The sequence below is a fragment of the Rhinatrema bivittatum genome, chromosome 5, assembly GCF_901001135.1.
Source record: "Rhinatrema bivittatum chromosome 5, aRhiBiv1.1, whole genome shotgun sequence".
Classification (NCBI taxonomy): Eukaryota; Metazoa; Chordata; class Amphibia; order Gymnophiona; family Rhinatrematidae; genus Rhinatrema; species Rhinatrema bivittatum.
The window spans coordinates 376,325,043-376,342,785 of NC_042619.1; the positions used below are offsets into that span (position 1 = coordinate 376,325,043).

General features: G+C 44.3%; 1 protein-coding gene across 9 annotated transcripts in view; it reads left to right on the forward strand.

Moving 5' to 3' along the window:
* Positions 1 to 2,892: 2,892 nt before the first annotated feature.
* The window catches only part of LOC115093114 (interleukin-1 receptor type 1-like), a 64,707-nt gene continuing 49,856 nt past the window's right edge, over positions 2,893 to 17,743 (forward strand). For 2 of the 9 annotated variants that reach the window (XM_029604819.1, XM_029604824.1), the window contains exons 1-2: positions 2,894 to 3,241; positions 3,885 to 4,111. The gene's annotated coding sequence lies outside the window, so the exon portion shown is untranslated. Of the gene's footprint in view, positions 3,242 to 3,884; positions 4,112 to 10,245; positions 10,376 to 17,743 lie in introns of those variants that run through there. The other 7 variants (XM_029604818.1, XM_029604823.1, XM_029604822.1 and 4 more) reach the window with 5 other exon arrangements.

Below are 17,743 nucleotides of genomic sequence, written 5' to 3' on the forward strand. Positions count from 1 at the left end.
ATAAGGGGACTAGCGCCTATTCAATGCGCATCCCACGCAGAGTGAGTCTAATAGCCTCAATCACATGCAAATGCATGTGATTGAGGCTATTAGCATTCACTCCAGATGCAAAAAAAAAAAAAAATGTGCGTCTATGACGCACATTTAGTGCTCAGCAATTAACGCCTGCCTGGAGCAGGCGTTAATTGCTGAGCGCTCCTTAAAACCAGTACAGAAAAGCAGAAAAAACTGCTTTTCTGTACTGCCTCTGTTTTTCTGCACATATTTATTGCATCGGCCCCTGTGTGAGCAGCAGCACAACGACAGCATGTGTGTCAGAGAGTGTGTGTGTGTGTGTAGATGCATCTTTCTGTGACACAGAGATAGACATCCACACACAGACACTTTGGGGTAGATATTTGAAAGCTAACCGTTTTTCTAACGGGCCGATACAGTAAGGATGAGTAAGAAAGAGTGCGGCAGTGCCGGGCGCCCGCTTGTTTGCCGCGCGCACATTTTGGTTCACAAGCCGCTCGATTCAGTATTCAAATTAGATGCAAAGCCAAGCGGCGTCCAAAGCGCATCAATGAAGCGGTAGGCATGCGCAATCCATTTTACTGTATAGAGCGGTATACAGCGCCTATACAGTATCCAGGGTGCGCTGGTACCTGTCATTTCAAATGTCATTCCAACAGGTAAGTGGATGGTTCTTTTCGACAGACCCCGCTGCCTTGAGCGCCCGGCTGGACGTCCAAGTCGCGACCTCGGACGACAACATCTCGCTCACACATACCAAACAGAGTTGTCCGTGTGCGAATGAATCGTCCTGGCCTGCCGATGCCCTGCCGATGGCACGGTGCTCTGCCTGCATGGAATACAAAAGAGGCAAACACACGAAATTCAAATTAATAGATGAACACACATAAATCCTTTAACAACACATACATGGATATGCAACACTGTGGATTGTCGGGTGCACCTAGATTTAATAGCAGGGCAAATAGAAAATGTTTCCCAGTACATACATGGATATGCCACACTGTGGACTCTCTGGTGTACAGTTTCACTGGCAGCATATAAAAATTATTTAATAGTACATACATGGATCTGCAACACTGTATTCTCAAGTTTGTATTCTTAAATCAGCTATGCGTTCTTATTTCAGCGTCTACTACAGCCTTATTCTAGACGCAAGAGGAAGGCTCCGTATAGGCGTCCGTAGAGGCGTCCATGTCTCCGCTGGACCCGGAGCCTCAGGACGCCTAGCAGACGCCCATATCTCCGACGTCCATGTCCGGAGCCTCAGAGACGCCCAGAGATGGATGGATGGTACAGTTGAACCGAAAGAGAACACATACCTCCTCCGGTCTTGCTGCTGGGTTCTCCGTTCTTGCTGCTGGGTTCTCCTTGCTGCTGGGTTCCCCTGTTCGCCTCTCCAATCTGCCGAGCATTTCGAGCGTTTCTCATTCGAGCATTTCTCATTCTGCTTCTCAACCGAATGAAAAATAGCGCCAGAGCAATAATATACATGTTGTCCATGGCGCTGTCTGGTACGAAGCTGACTGAACACCACACTAACGCCGGGGTCAGGGTAGGCGGTAAATACACACGTTAAAGGCACGGTAAATAAGCTGGTTAAAAAGGTGATAATCTGGGCGCATGTTACTTTATCGGAGGGAATAGCTAAATCGATCATTAACATCCATATACATGCGGCGGACTGAGACGGATACGCGTCCATTTCGGCAAGCGGTAAGGACGCATAAAACCGGATACTGAATCGCGGGTTCGCCTTGCGCGTCCAAAAGGTGCGTCCAAAGCGGGTTAAAAACAGGGTAACCGTGGCCGCGCTTTACTGTATCGGCCGGACAGATAACCAGATATTCAGTGGCCACTATATAGCTGGATAAGTCCTACTTATCCAGTTATCTAGTACTATCCACCCTTTATATCTGTGTATATGTGTGGGTGTATCTTTTTTTTTTTTTCTCTGACACAGAATGACACACACACACTCACTCACTCACTCTCTCTCTGTAACACAGACAAGACAATTCCACACACACAGCACAAAGCTGTGTTTGAAAGGAGAGTATATGGGTATTGTTTTGTCTAAGAGACTGTTGAGTGTTTGTCTGACACTGGCTAGCAGTGTGTTGTTTCAATACTCGGCAACTGGTTCAAGAGCTGATTTGTTGGCAAGAGACTTTAATACTAGATTAGGAATCCAGGATATATTATAATATATGAGGTAATCAAATTTGGGGGGAGGGGAGGGCACAACTGATTGCCAAGGGTGAGCAGCTGTGCTTGCTCACCCTTGGACTTGGCTGTGCTCCATTACTTAATTATTTAGGCAAAAATGTGAAATATATGTTGAAGTTATTTTGCTTTAGTTCTGTCACATGATTTACTTCTGAAGGGTTAGTTTGTCATGCTTTTGGGAAATGTTGAAACACACACTGCATGGAAAGTACAAGGAAGTCGGCCATATTCTCCATGGGCTGGTTTTGAAAAAAAAAAAAATCTCCCGGGCTGATCTTTTCCTGCAATCCGCCCCAGTACACATTGGTGCTGTTGCTCATGTGCTCCCTCAGCTAGTGCCCCTCTAGGGGCCGGCTAACAGCTTTGATGCCAGTCCTTCCCCAACTTGCAGCAGCTGCATCTTCTCCGAGGGCTCACACAAAACCATCATCAAGACGCTTGCTGCTGTCAGTCTGTCATAGTAGTGAGGTGGTAATAAAGTTGCAGCTCTTTTTTTTTTTTTTTAAGCGGCTGGGATTGGTGCTTGCTCTTTTCTTCAATGAACCCCGCAGTAGCTCAGTCAGGCGAGCGCGTGTCCGTGTTTGTGCTCGGGGGAGGCGCGTTCTGGGGCTGGGAGGCGTGGCTCCATTGATCGCTGTGGGAGGAGCAAGGAGAGGGGCGGGGAATCTCTGCGCGCCCTCTCCCTCTCCTGGGCGAAGGGGAGCGCGGCCGTAAGTCCCTCGGGCGAGAGCTGAGCCCGCCGCCGCCGCCGCCGCTCTATTAGGTGACAACAGAAAAGAAGGTAACTGTGCGGCTGGCGTACGATGTAATGTCACGGTCTGGTCGATCGCCCTTCTTTGGGGTGGTTATGAAGCCGGTTTCCATTGCTCACGAGTTTCTGGGAAGAGTTTGGGTTTTTTTTCCCCCCTTCCAAAGATTTTGATTTCGAAATAACTCTTGGCACACAGTTGCCTGCTGCATTCCTCTGCTTCGCTGCAGTTGGACTTAAGATAACAAGGTGAGTTTGCCAAGCGCTTATTTTAGGATTATAGATGATCTTGTCTGTAAAGTTCTTTGTTTTTTTTTTTTGTGCTTTCATTGCGAGATTTTGTCTTGTGTGCAAGAATGGGAGCTACATACAGAAAAGTTCGAGATAATGGGGTTCAACTGTAATTTATGAAAGAGGGTGAAACTATTTTCTGGAGCAATTTTAGAAATCTGTAGATCGTAAGCTTTATATATTTATGCGCGCAGTAAATATGCATGGAGATGATGTCTCTCTTACGTGTGCTTAAAACCAATTCTGCTAACTTTAATGTGTGTTCGCCTGCCTAAGAAATTTGAAATAGAGAAGTTATATCCCAGATCTGTGAGTCTGAAAATATTTTAGTGTTGGTAATCAAATAATTATATTTTTAAATGATTAAAATGCACTGTGGAATTAAATGAAAAAAATGCGATTTTTTTTTTTCATTGTAGAGCATAATATTAACGTGCCACCAGTCATTTTATTGTTTGTGTAATGTTTAAGATGCCAAATAAAATAGCATTAATGACAGTAGTGGTAATTAAGTATTTTTGTACCTGGGGTAAGTTTTGCAAACTGCTGCACCCATTCCATTGTTTCTGTAATGAACTGTGTCCCACCTGCTCTGCCCCAGTTATGCAGTGTTTAAGGAAAACCTGAATGCAGAAATAAAATCAACATTCAGAAAAAGGCTGTCAGTGCTGTCATCAGGACCTGAGCATAATAAAGGGCAGGACCCCTGTTAAGATCAACCAGGCCAATTGTCTGGCATACGAATGTCACAAAGAGCCTCGTGGTCCGGAGCAGAAGGTGGAATGGCTCACTCTCCTGCTTGCCAACATTTGATCCCTTGTTGTTGATGTGAGTTATCTTTTCAATTCCCCCTCCGATACCTAGCTTGCTGCTGCTGGTGGTGTCTGACAGGAGCAGGGCTGGTTCTTCCATGAGGAAAACTAGGTGGTTGCCCAGGGCGTCACATTTTAAGGGGTGGCAAAAATCTCGGAAACTTCTGAACAGTGGTGTGGGGAGGGTGGGGGGATCCTGCACTCCTTCTCCTAAAGCATGCAGGATGCCACAGGCTGCAGGAGGAGGAGGAGGTGGAGGGAGCAACAGCAGCAGAGTGCAAGGGAGAGGCCTCCTAGGCACCCTCCCCTGCAAACCACTTGCACTGTTCCAAGCTATTTCTAATCCATCCGAAAAGAGGAAAAAAGCAACGGGGTAGGGGGAGAAGCACCAAGAAGGGAATAAAAGAGGGAGTGCGAATGGCAGCAGGGCCGAGGAGGGTCCACAGATTCTGCTGTTAAAGGGAGCCAGGGCCCTTTGCTGGTGTTGGGAGTAAGATGGGATTCGGGGGCCTCTGAAGAGAAGCAAGAGGAAAAGGAACATGAGCAGACCTAAGGAGGGATGAGAGAATGTGGGGAGGAAGGAGGTGTAGAAAGGGAGAGGACACGGGACCAGAAAGGAGGAGGGGAGCTAGCGTTTTCTTGTACTAAAGGTATTGCCAAAAATCGCCATCTAGATGTCCATCCGCCTTTCCCGCAGGTAGGAAATCTTGTTACATTGCATTTCCTATTTTATGCAGGGAACAGCAGAAGGAGTTCAGGCGGCACTGCGGCAAACAGAACCTGAAGTCCGAATGGTTTCTGTCCTATTAAATGTTTGTTTGTACATTGCCAGAATAGGGCTGCTGCCGGCCTAAAGGAGGCTCCAGGCCAGAACCGGCCTGTCGCCATCGTTTTCGCCGCGCTCTTACCTCTTTACTGAGGTCCGTTAGTTCCAGCCCTGCCGATGCCCTGACCCAGTGTTGTCGTCAGTGGCCCGATGTTGGGCACATCAGTGCTTCATTTCGGGCCATTGATGGTGACGGCCGGCAGATTAAGGACAGACAGACAGAGAGGCAGCTGGGCAGCAGAATAAAAGGGAGCCAGCCATCGCTGTGCGTGAGAAGGGGGGGATGCCAGCCGCTGGATCTCCATGGCTCCCCAAATCCCAAACACTATTGGGAATCTGACCCCTCTGTATCTCATATGGGAAATCCCCCCCCCCCCCTTGTTGTCAGAGCCCACACAGGCACCTTAACAAATGACCCGATATCCTTCCCCTCGCTCCCGGGCTCTCTCTGACTGGAACTCTGAGGGGGCCACGCCCACTTCCTGATTGGAGCTCCGAGGGAGACCCCACCCACTGTCCTCTGGAGGCAAGGGCCACACATGTGGCCCTGCATTAAAAAAAGTTTGTTCACCCGTGCTCTAAGGGGTCGGAGAGCAGGGAAGAAGGGGAATTCCCCCTCTGATGTAGCCCTTTGGGGAGGGAGGGGCCAGCCAGTCCCCTTCCATTAACACAGCTTACACAGGAGCTTGCTTCTTGTCACCCGGTGGTGACGGCGGTAGTAGCGTGGCATGGTACCCTGGGTGCCCACCTGTCTTACCCAGACCTTCTGAAGGCACAAGACTAATTACAGGCTTGCAAGGTCCCTGCATTTAAGCAGAAGAAGGCTTAAGGCAACTCGCTCAAGGTCACAGTGAATGGTAAGCGATCTCTCGCTGATCCAAGGGCGCTGCTTGCGTCTCTGTGAATCCCCTGCTGCATCTCACGGTGGCGAAGTCCTGTTCAAGCACTGTAGAAAAAAAAAACATGTTTGTCGCGGTGCTGAGGGGGGAGTTGGTGAACCTCTGTCGCCTTTGTTTTCCCCATCCCACTCATCGTACCCTTGACCATCAATTGGATTCTCCTTAAAATTTGGTTGCGTTGGTCTTACGGTAGTAGCCTGGCTTCACTGACCCACTTTATGGAGACCTGGCGTTCTTAAAATGCAAGAGTAAAAATTCCTTCCCCCACATCCTCTTTCCTCAGAGCGTTCTTTTCAGGTGGATCGCAATGAAAGGATTTCTAATGAGATTAAACTTCTATTTGGTGACCCTCAGGGCTCCATTCAATCTCCGTTTACTGTTGAATATTTTTGTTCCTCCGCTGGTTGTTCTGATTCAAGATATGGGTTTTCGTTCGTCCGTTTTATGTGGATGATCTTGCAAATAACAGCTTTTTGGAGGGAAAAAACTTGATTTGTCTCTTTGATTTGTCTCTTTTCAAAACTTGTTTAGATAAGGTGGCTGCTTGGTTGACAGATCACAACCTGCAGGTTAATCCTTTAAAGGAATAGGAGTGCCTAACATCAGTGGTCTTGCATTAGGAGAAGATGACTTTAGACTAAACCAGATTGCTTCAGATTTTAAAGTCTACTCTGGGTACTTTTGGGAGTGCAGTTAGATTCTTTCCTTTCCATAGTTACATTTATCTCTTCTACGGCTCAGAAATCTTTTTTCCCTTTGAGCCACATTAGGAAACCTTTGTCCTTTTCTAGAGGGAAAAGATGTGACCTTATTAGTTCATGCTTTCGCGTGATCTCTAAGATCGATTATTGCAATTCTTTATTGCTGGCGGATTCCTTACATTCAACTGAAGCGTTTGCACCTGGCGCAAAATACGGCTGCTAGGCTGATTTTTGGACCTGCGCAAATTTGATCACATTTCTCCGGCTCTAAAACAAGTACATTGGCTGCCAGTTATTTATAGAATTCGATTTAAAGTGCTTTGTATTGCTACACTTTCATCTGGTTTTCTTTCTTGTTTTTCAAAATTGATTCCATACACTCCTTCAAGGGTGTTACGTTCTTCTCAAGCTGGGTTGCTTCATATTCCTTCCCCTCTGTTATTCGTTTAGAATCCACCAGGGAATCTTCTTTTAGCTTTCAAGCTCCGTCATTATGCAGTGCTCTGCTGTTTGACATTCGTTCTATTCTGGATTATGTGAAATTCAGAAATGCTGTGAAGTCCTGGTTATGTAATAAGGCTTTTGACAACATCAAAGCTGCCATTAGTAAAGAGATGCATTTATTGGGCTCCTATTAAGGTTGGATTTGAAAATTTGGTTTATTGTTTTTTTGTTATATGAATTTGTTTTATTCTGTTGTTGTGTTTTCTATTTGATTGCTTATTTGATTGTATTTTTATGATTTTTTTTAAATTTGTTCTGTCGCTTGGTTAACATGTTTAATCAAGCAGGATATTAAGTTTTAATGAAAATGAAATGAAATTGGGGATAGGAAAGGGAGGAGGAACAGGAATGCAGTGGGAAGAAGGATAATAGAGGAAGGAGGAGAGAAGATGTGAGATGGAAAAGATTGAGGAAGGGGGAGGATAAGAGGGATGGGGAAGAGGAGAATGAGGGAGGAAAAAAAATCTCAAACAGGGGTTGGGGTAGGGGATTCTAAGATATGGGGAGAAGGGAAGCTTACAGGATCTGGGGAATAGACTCAGATCAAGAGTGGGAGGAGCCAAATAATTGTGTGTGGGGTCGGGTGGGGGGGGGGTAGGGATGGAGAGAAGAGGGGTGAGGTGTCTCTACTGTGCTTCATTTCTGCTTCCCTTCCATCCTCCCTCCAATCTCACTCGATCTTGCATAGCTGCACATAGACACGCCGGCACTAACCTCTTCTCTCTCACACGCACACATACTACCTCCCCCTGTTTTCCCCCCTCTCACACACAGATACATGCCCTCCCAGCCATTCCCCCCCCCCCCCCGTGATCCCCCATTCGTCCCCTCCTAACCTTCCTAAAATGATCGTCTTTTGCTCTGCCTATGGAAGGCAGCAGATCGTCAGCCCGCCTGGGCCTGTGGACAAATCCCACCAGGGTCTCCTCCTCCCTCCTTTCCTTGCATCCAGTTCCAGAGCTGCCTCCCTCCCCCCCATCCCCCCCCCAGTGATGCCCCATTCATCCCCTCCTAACCTTCCTAAAATGATCGTCTTTTGCTCTGCCTATGGAAGGCAGCAGATCGTCAGCCCACCTGGGCCTATGGACAAATCCCACCAGGGTCTCCTCCTCCCTCCTTTCCTTGCGTCCAGTTCCAGAGCTGCCTCCCTTCCCCCCCCAGGCACTCTCCTTTTTCAGCAGCTGGGCCCTGCTGAGAGCAGTTACCCCCTTCCTCCCCTCGTGACTGCCTTTCCTTGGACCGGGCCCGGCTGCTAAAAACTGCTGCGGTTTCTTTTCTCCTGTCCCACTGGCGGCAGCCGCCACAACTCCCGCACCATGACCCGACTCGAGCCCGCCATCTCTTCCGCTGGTTGTCAAGCCGGGGAGGTTTCCAGCCGTGTAGATATGTCCGCCTCATGTCCCGACGTGTTCACAGTCCCTGCTCTTAGCCTGGTAGGTGGGGGAGGTTAAGTTAAGGTTGAGGAAGAGCAGAGATTGGGATTAAGAAGAGGGGCTGACTAGAATTAGGATGGAGCACAGGAGCCTCAAATTATACAACCCTTATTGCTGTTATATAAGAGAGCCTAATGCAGGTCTGTTTCTATTCCTGGGATCCTTATTTTATAAAGCAGAAGGGATATTCCCCCCTAGACTTAAAACATCGCCAGCACGCTGCCCACAAAACCATTCCATGTTTGTTTCGTGTGCCTGCTGGTGTGGTTTCTTTCTCGAAGAGAGTGAATCTTCTCTCTGATGGAAACGGATATTACATACTGCAAAAAAAAAAAAAAAAAAGGTGAAATTGTTATTGTTTTACTCTTATCCTGTGGGGGGAATATGTTTCCTGTTGCAGATTGTGTTGGATCAGATACAGTGAAAACCCTTTCTCATCCTATGAAAAATAAAGGAAATCATTTATCTTAAATGGTTAAAATATTAACCGCTCTCGCTTGCTGGCTGGTAACCGCAGGATCTATGAATCATTTTCTGTCATTTCATAACCGCTGCAGTCTGTGGGCTGGAGCTGATGTTAGACCTTCATAAAACACAATCATTTGGGCTTTGAGATCCAGGGGGCTGCTTTTTCATGTTTTCTAACGTGCTGCTTGTCTTGAGAGAGGCTTTGCAAATCACTGCTTCACACACCACATTATCTCTGCCATCTGTAAAAATGGCAAGCCACTAGCTGTCATTCTCTAGCTACTGAAAGGGCCAAGTAACTTGTTAAGATTCGTTCGTAGCTGCCCTTGACCCTTTTGAAAATTAGTTGTAGTCCGTTTTCTCTGGGTTTTTTTTTTTTTTATTTATGCAACTTATATAATTTTTGACAACAAATAAACATGTCAATTACATGGCAATTTTGTATATATAATTGACCATAACATGATCGATACAATAAAAGAAAACTAATACAAAGAAATTCTTTATACATTTGCCTGTTATAAGGAAAATGAAGATCCTAGTTCAATTAATCTGGAGCATAATTAAGCAAAAATTTAAACTAGGAATAGGTGAGTTTAAATGCTTCTTCATTTATATAAACCAATGACCAACCTGGTGAAAATGATCATTTTTTAACTCTTGAATCTAAAAATTTTTTAAGTTCCAATGGTTCTAAGAATACATATCGCTCATTTAGATATTTTACAATATATTTACAGGGGAAATAGGCTATCATCTGGGCTCCCAGCTGTTTTATTTCTGGGCCCATCTGAAGAAAATGTTTCCTCCTTATTTGTGTGTTCCTTGTGATGTCTGGGTACATCCAAATTTTTCCCTTAAGATATAGCTTTTCTCGGATTCTTAGAAATAGAGATAATGTTTTAAAATTATTTTCTATCTTCTGAAACCTCACACATATAAGGTACCTCTTGACTCAATTTGATTTTCCATTGATTCTTCTATAAAATCTGTGAGATTCGCTAATGGATGGGTTTGATTTAAGACATCAAGATTTTCTTGCTTTTTTGTCACAATGTAAAAGATCTTTTCTATTAAAGGCATATTCTCAGAGGAGAGAGGACAGAGTGTGAGGGGTTGGAAGAGCTCCTGCCCCTCGAAATTGGAAAATTGCCTCAGTATTTGCTGCCTTTGTTCTTCTTTCACGGAGGTCTGCCGACCATTTCCAGGTTCCTGCGCCTGACGTCATCAAGGGGAGGGACCGGTAGCACTAAAACCGGACCCCCCCCTGCGGCGAGTATTCGGGGACGGAGAGAGGACAGAGTGCGAGGGGTTGGAAGAGCTCCTGCCCCTCGAAATTGGAAAATTGCCTCAGTATTTGCTGCCTTTGTTCTTCTTTCACGGGGCGCGCGCGGCTTACTTCTAAAATTGAAAACTGAAGACCAAAGAGAAGAATACCACCAATATTAAGTAAGTTTAAACATTTATTGTTTCCTTGAAGCTCTCTTAACCACCCTCTGTCCCTCATTAAAGGTCCTAGACTTATTAAACTTGGTGATGTCTGAGAAAGATAACTGTTTATCTGAAAGTATGCCGCATACAAAGAGGAAGGGCAGATTGCGCCCAGAGACCCCGACTGCTCTCAATCTAGCTCCCTCTCAACCCTTGATTGAGAACTTTCTCAGAGTTTTAAATGCAGATACTCCGGGAGCTTCCGAATTAGATATGGAGCAGGAGCAACTTCCATTATCTCAGGAACAATTACAGATCTCTTTAAGCCCCGGAGCACCTTTGACTCAACCCAAATCCAGAGGTGATAAATCATACCAAAGATGTGGATTTATTGCCTAACATCGGGGAAGGACATGGAGTTTGTGTGAATACAGGAGGAAGTTCCAGAGATATTCCGTTGATAGTAGTTGAGGAGAGCAACGAAGAAAGATCTGTATCTCTGGAACCCTCTACATCAACACCAAAAGGCGCTAAAAGAGGGGTAGGGTTTGATAACTACTCGCAATGTGGTGAAAATATCATTAAGAAAGGAAAATCTCAATTTAAGGATAATCGTGGTGTAACACTTGAAAATATATGGGAAGTTTTAATGGATTTAAAAACATCTATGAATAATTCAGAAGTAAAAATGTCTGAGGTACAAACACAAGGGAAAATTGTAGAAGAAAAAGTAAAGAAAAATTCAGAGAAATGTGAGACTAGAGAAACAGCTAGTCCAGATTCAAGAGGTACAATTTGGACTGATAAAGGGAGAAACTTCGAATTCTAGAAGATTAGAGGTGTTAGAAAATAATTCTCGCTATAAAAATGTGAGAATATTGAATTTCCCCTCTGTAAAATTAATATCTCTCTGTTTTTTAAATTTTGGAGGGATAAGATATAGGCCATGGTGCTGAGGACACAGAGGAAAGGAGGAAGAGTTCACATTGCAAATACCCCATTGGACATTTGGTTATTTATTTAAAAAAATGTATAAACCGAACATTACAAAATAGGTTCAAAGCTGTGAAGAATCACAGTAAAGTTTGTTGAACACCTAATGGGCGTCCTTCCTGTTCCCAGCAGCACTACCACTAATGGCGCAAAAGCACACAACAGGAGGGAGTCCGCTGCACCTCCTGGGCCTAGAAGGGTCAGCCTTCTCCCCAAAGAAAGGACCCACACCTTAGGACAAGCATAGTGGGAGATGTATGCCTAAGGTGATACAACATCAAGACTTACATTTCTTAATGGACCCTCTGGGTATAACCAATCCTTCAGAGAAGGGTTACATAAGTAAATGGAGATGGGTGAGAGGTTTTTTTTTCTTTTCATAAGCCCTCACGGACTCCCGTGAAACTGACCTGTAAAAGGTGGTTCCCTGGAGTTTCCGGCTCCATTGGCGTGTTTGTGGCTGAGGTTCCGCTCCGACCACAGCCTTCTCCCTGCTGCTACTTTCAGGCCTCCGTGCCGGGAAGGATTCTGAGGCGATGGGAGGGGAAGAGCGAGCAAACTAAAACAAACAAATAAATAAACCAGGAAAGGGTGAGGAAGAGTTAGCCAGAGGGTTTGAAAGAAAATCGGGATGTGGAGACGAGAAAGGGACAGCGGCTCTGCAAACTTATCTCTACGCACTGTGCCCACCTGTGGTTTTGCAATGAGAGGATGTGCCGGTCCCCCGTGTGAATGCTTCAGAGATCCTGATTTCACATTTAAAAGAAAGGTATCCTCGTGCAATATGAAAAGAGGGTACAGCTGAAGCAACTACTCGTTTCAGCGGCTTGGGTTGAGAAAACAAATTCTGTGCAGATGGAAAAACACCGATGCTGTCATCTTCAAACTAGATCGGTTATTTTTGTCCTTTTCTTTCAAAGGATGAGTGAAGAGATGCCAGTGTTTCAATTTATTCTATGTTTACATGTTATTTTACATCCAAAAGATGAGATTGAATTGTCTTGAGCTGATCAAGGACTGCTTTCCCTCAGTCTAATTGCAATTTTTGATTTGGAAGTTAGATTGCAAAAACGTTAAAAGGAATGTGGAATTGCTGGATGACTATTAGGTGATGGATTCTGAGGACTGGATTGCTGTTCTCTATTAATAATAAATACTCTGGGCGTTGAGTGGAGAAAAGAAACACATTTGCTCCGGTCACAGACAATTTTCAACTTTAAGGACAGTCTTCAGAAAATGTGTTTCGCTAGTGGACCCTTAGGTCAAGGCGAGGTTGATGCAGGCTACAGTTCCTCTCCATCGACAGGCAGATCCGGCTGGCGCAAAGACCCAACGGGACCTTCACCAATACCAGCCCACGTTCCCCGCAGGTCGAGCCCTTGGGTGCCGAGGCCGGCTGGACTTTAGGTGCGGGTCTCTGGATGGCAAAGAATCTGATGAAGGCCAGAGATCAGCAGAAGAACGGTCTGTATAGTCTAAGGTGGAAGGCGAAGACAAGGACGGATCCAAGGTCGGGGCAGGCGGCAAGCAACAGAGTCGAAGGATAGTAGGTCAGCCAGGAATTGATCCGAGAAGAGGAAGTCAGGAGCAGTCCAAGAGTAGCAAATCACCTGGACGAGATGGTATGCATCCTAGGGTACTGAAGGAACTAAAAAATGAAATTAATGATCTATTGGTTAAAATTTGTAACCTATCAGTAAAATCATCTATTGTACCTGAAGACTGGAGGGTGGCTAATGTAACCCCAATATTTAAAAATGGCTCCAGGGGCGATCCGGGTAACTATAGACCAGTGAGCCAGACTTCAGTGTCGGGAACAATAGTGGAAACTATTCTCAAGATCAAAATCGTAGAGCATATAGAAAGAAAGACATGGTTTAATGGAACACAGTCAACATGGATTTACCAAAGGGAAGTCTTGCCTAACAAATCTGCCTTCATTTTTTTGAAATGGTTAATAAACATGTGGATAAAGGTGAACCGGTAGATATAGTGTATTTGGATTTTCAGAAGGCGTTTGACAAAGTCCCTTATGAGAGGCTTCTAATAAAACTAAAAAGTCATGGGATAGGAGGTGATGTCCTTTCATGGATTACAAACTGGTTAAAAGACAGGAAACAGAGAGTAGGATTAAATGGTCAATTTTCTCAGTGGAAAAGGGTAAACAGTGGAGTGCCTCAGGGATCTGTACTTGGACCGGTGCTTTTCAATATATATATAAATGATCTGGAAAGGAATACGATGAGTGAGGTTATCAAATTTGCGGCTGATACAAAATTATTCCGAGTAGTTAAATCACAAGCGGATTGTGATACATTACAGGAAGACCTTGCAAGACTGGAAGATTGGGCATCCAGATGGCAGATGAAATTTAATGTGGACAAGTGCAAGGTGTTGCATATAGGGAAAAATAATCCTTGCTGTAGTTACATGATGTTAGGTTCCATATTAGGAGCTATCACCCAGGAAAGAGATCTAGACATCATAGTGGATAATACTTTAAAATCGGCTCAGTGTGCTGCAGCAATCAAAAAAGCAAACAGAATGTTAGGAATTATTAGGAAGGGAATGGTTAATAAAACGGATAATGTCATAATGCCTCTATATCGCTCCATGGTGAGACCGCACCTGGAATACTGTGTACACTTCTGGTCGCCGCATCTCAAAAAAGGTATAGTTGCGATGGAGAAGGTACAGAGAAGGGCACCCAAAATGATAAAGGGAATGGAACAGCTCCCCTATGAGGAAAGGCTGAAAAGGTTAGGGCTGTTCAGCTTGGAGAAGAGACGGCTGAGGGGGGGGGGGGGGGGGGGGGAATATGATAGAGGTCTTTAAGATCATGAGAGGTCTTGAACGAGTAGATGTGAATCGGTTATTTACACTTTCGAATAATAGAAGGACTAGGGGGCATTCCATGAAGTTAGCAAGTAGCACATTTAAGACTAATCAGAGAAAATTCTTTTTCACTCAACGCACAATAAAGCTCTGGAATTTGTTGCCAGAGGATGTGGTTAGTGCAGTTAGTGTAGCTGGGTTCAAAAAAGGTTTGCAGAAGTCCATTAACGGCTATTAATCAGATTTACCTAGGGAATAGCCACTGCTGTTAATTGCATCACTAGCATGGGATCTTCTTAGTGTTTGGGTAATTGCCAGGTTCTTCTGGCCTGGTTTGGCCTCTGTTGGAAACAGGATGCTCAGCTTGATGGACCCTTGCTCTGACCCAGCATGGCAATTTTCTTATGTTCTTAAGGTGAAATGCACTTTCTTGTAAAAATAAACCTGTGTTTGATAGTGCTGCTGTTTTAATTAGGAGGCAGTGGAAATTGGTTTATTACAGGAAGTTGAGGTTACATTGTCTGGGTTTATAGATCTGTGACTTACAGAAAGGTAGCTGAAAGGTGGTTTTGTATGATAGAATGTAAAGTTGCAGACAAAACGTAAGAGCTCTGCAGCTCTGATAATGACCCTGGTTCACTTTAAAAGTGTCACTTAATGTTTCAGAAGTGTTTTATATTTTCATCATTGGCTTGAATCCCGCAAATGTCACTTCATATTGCCTCTTGCTGGTTTGTTGGTCAGCTTCACTTTTCTTAAAGTTAAACTTTCCGTTTGTTCGGGGCTTTGTCTCCTTAATTCCGGATGTGTTTTTCATTCTTAAGCACTTTTGAGATACTGGAAATAGATGGACAAGGGTCTTCAAGTGATAAAGGATACACCTATAAACTGTCTATCTATTGTGCTGTGTAAGGTAGATTAAGCATCTTGTCAAATGATTCGTAATGAGATTTTTTTTTGTCAAGAAAGTTATGTATAATGCTGACTGCTGAACTATGTCCTACTAAGCCTCTGGCAGTATCTGTCTGTACATGAGGATTCCTGAAATTCATCCCAAAGGCTGCAGTGACATTCCTCCCAGCCTCTCCCTGCTCACCAGATTCAGCACGATTCATGGCTCTGTCCCCAGGGCTTTAGCATTTAACTGAGAGATTATGGGCTGGGTAGGATTTTGTTGCTGGATTTAGGCCGGGCAGGAAGGCAGGAAGTATCATGGAAGTTACTACAAGTGGTATTTTGATTTTAGAACTATGTTTATTGAATGTAAAAGAGATAGGATTTCTCCAAAATCACTCTCCAGATTACCTGATACATGTCATGCTGATTGAACCTTTTTGCAACATAAGAACATAACATAAGAAATTGCCATGCTGGGTCAGACCAAGGGTCCATCAAGCCCAGCATCCTGTTTCCAACAGTGGCCAATCCAGGCCATAAGAACCTGGCAAGTATCCAAAAACTAAGTCTATCCCATGCAACTATTGCTAGAAGTTGTTATTAGTAACCTACAAAAGCATATTAATGTTAAAATCAAACTGCCTAATTTGTTCCTAACAATGAGGATTAACTTACACACTTAGTTTATTATTTTAAATTGTTACTGTACTATAATGGCACATGATTGATTTGTAATCTATACCATCCATATTTCTCTTTATCGTGCCCTTCTGTAAACCGTTGTGATGGTTATTTAACTTAACGACGGTATAGAAAAAATTTTAAATAAATAGCAGAGGCTATTTTCTAAGTCCACTTAATTAATAGCAGGTAATGGACTTCTCCTCAAAGAACTTATCCAATCCTTTTTTGAACCCAGCTACACTAACTGCACTAACCACATCCTCTGGCAACAAATTCCAGAGCTTTATTGTGCGTTGAGTGAAAAAGAATTTCTCCGATTAATCTTAAAGTGCTACATGCTAATTTCATGGAGTGCCCCCTAGTCATAAGAACATAAGAACATGCCATACTGGGTCAGACCAAGGGTCTATGAAGCCCAGCATCCTGTTTCCAACAGAGGCCAATCCAGGCCATAAGAACCTGGCAAGTACCCAAAAACTAAGTCTATTAGTAATAGCAGTGGCTATTTTCTAAGTAAACTTGATTAATAGCAGTTAATGGACTTCTCCTCCAAGAACTCATCCAATCCTTTTTTGAACCCAGCTACACTAACTGCACTAACCACATCCTCTGGCAACAAATTCCAGAGTTTAATTGTGCGTTGAGGGACAAAGAATTTTCTCTGATTATGCCTGGGCTAAGCAGCGTGGAATCTCTCTGTCCTTTGGTATCCTGTCAGATATTTGTGACCTGGATTGGCCACCATTGGAAACAGCATACTGGGCTTGATGGCCCTTTGGTCTGATCCATTATGGCAAATCTTATGTTGTTTTGTGTGCTTACGCACGGATACAGGCAGTCTATTGACAGAGATATTAAAAGCACTGAACGGGCATTCTTTTCCTTTTTATTTAAAAAATAAATGTGTACATTTTACGTGCAAAAATAAAGTAGAATTTACTCACATAAAACCCGCTTTACAAGTGTAAGTCGGTATATTTTAAAACGTGCGCCTAATTGAAATGACCGGTTTTTTGATTCCTTCACCAGTTTACTCAGTTCTTCTCCAGGTCATCTGGACCCTCCTGCGTCTTCAGCCTGAACGTCCCTCAGTTCCACTCAGCCAACGGTACCCATAAGCAAGTCTGATATCAGTTACACCAGATAATGAGGAGGTGTAAAATTACACGCCTAAGCCTCTTTTAAAATAGGAACTTATGTGCATAGCTCTACCCCATCCCCCCCGCGTGCCCCTTTTTTCCCCGCACATATACGCGCATGCGAAACCTAAATGTGCATGCTTCTGAGATTATGCGAGCACAGCCTTTGTCAGCGTGTGTATATGCTAATCTTTACATGTGCACATTGGTTGTAAATATGAACGTAAATGTCCCACTTAGCTTTAGAACTTGCTCAGATGAATAGAAGGAGCAAGATAGTATGGGATCACCTCACGTTTTGGGGGGGGGGGATTGATGGCAGTCAGTGAAGGTAAACGTTACATTTGTTCATCCTAGCAGCAGAATGGGATCCTGTCTGCGGGATAAGGAAGCGTCTTATCCCTGTTTCCAGCATAAGGAGGGAACTTAATGCTTTGTCTGATGCTTCTCTCTTTTAACACCTTCATCTGTTGCTGACGTTCCCGGAACATCGATTAATCGGAATATCAGCAGTTACTCAAACGATGGATGAAGAACCACCCCCAGATGATGCTACAGCATCGTATTTGTACAGTCTGAAACCGATTGCCCAAAAAGAATGGGGCCGATTTATTAACCTGTTTTTTCCCTCATAGACACAGAGCGAGAAAAAAAAAAGCCTTAGTGAATCAAGCCCTTAATTTCTATATGAAACTGAGAAATATCGAATGTGACAGCAGATAACGAACCATTATGCTCATTGGCTCTGCCCAGGTTTTTCTCACTTCTTCGCAACTGGGGACCCTCTCTGTTTATCTTTCTTGAATTCTGCTGCTGTTCTTGTCTCCATCACCTGCCC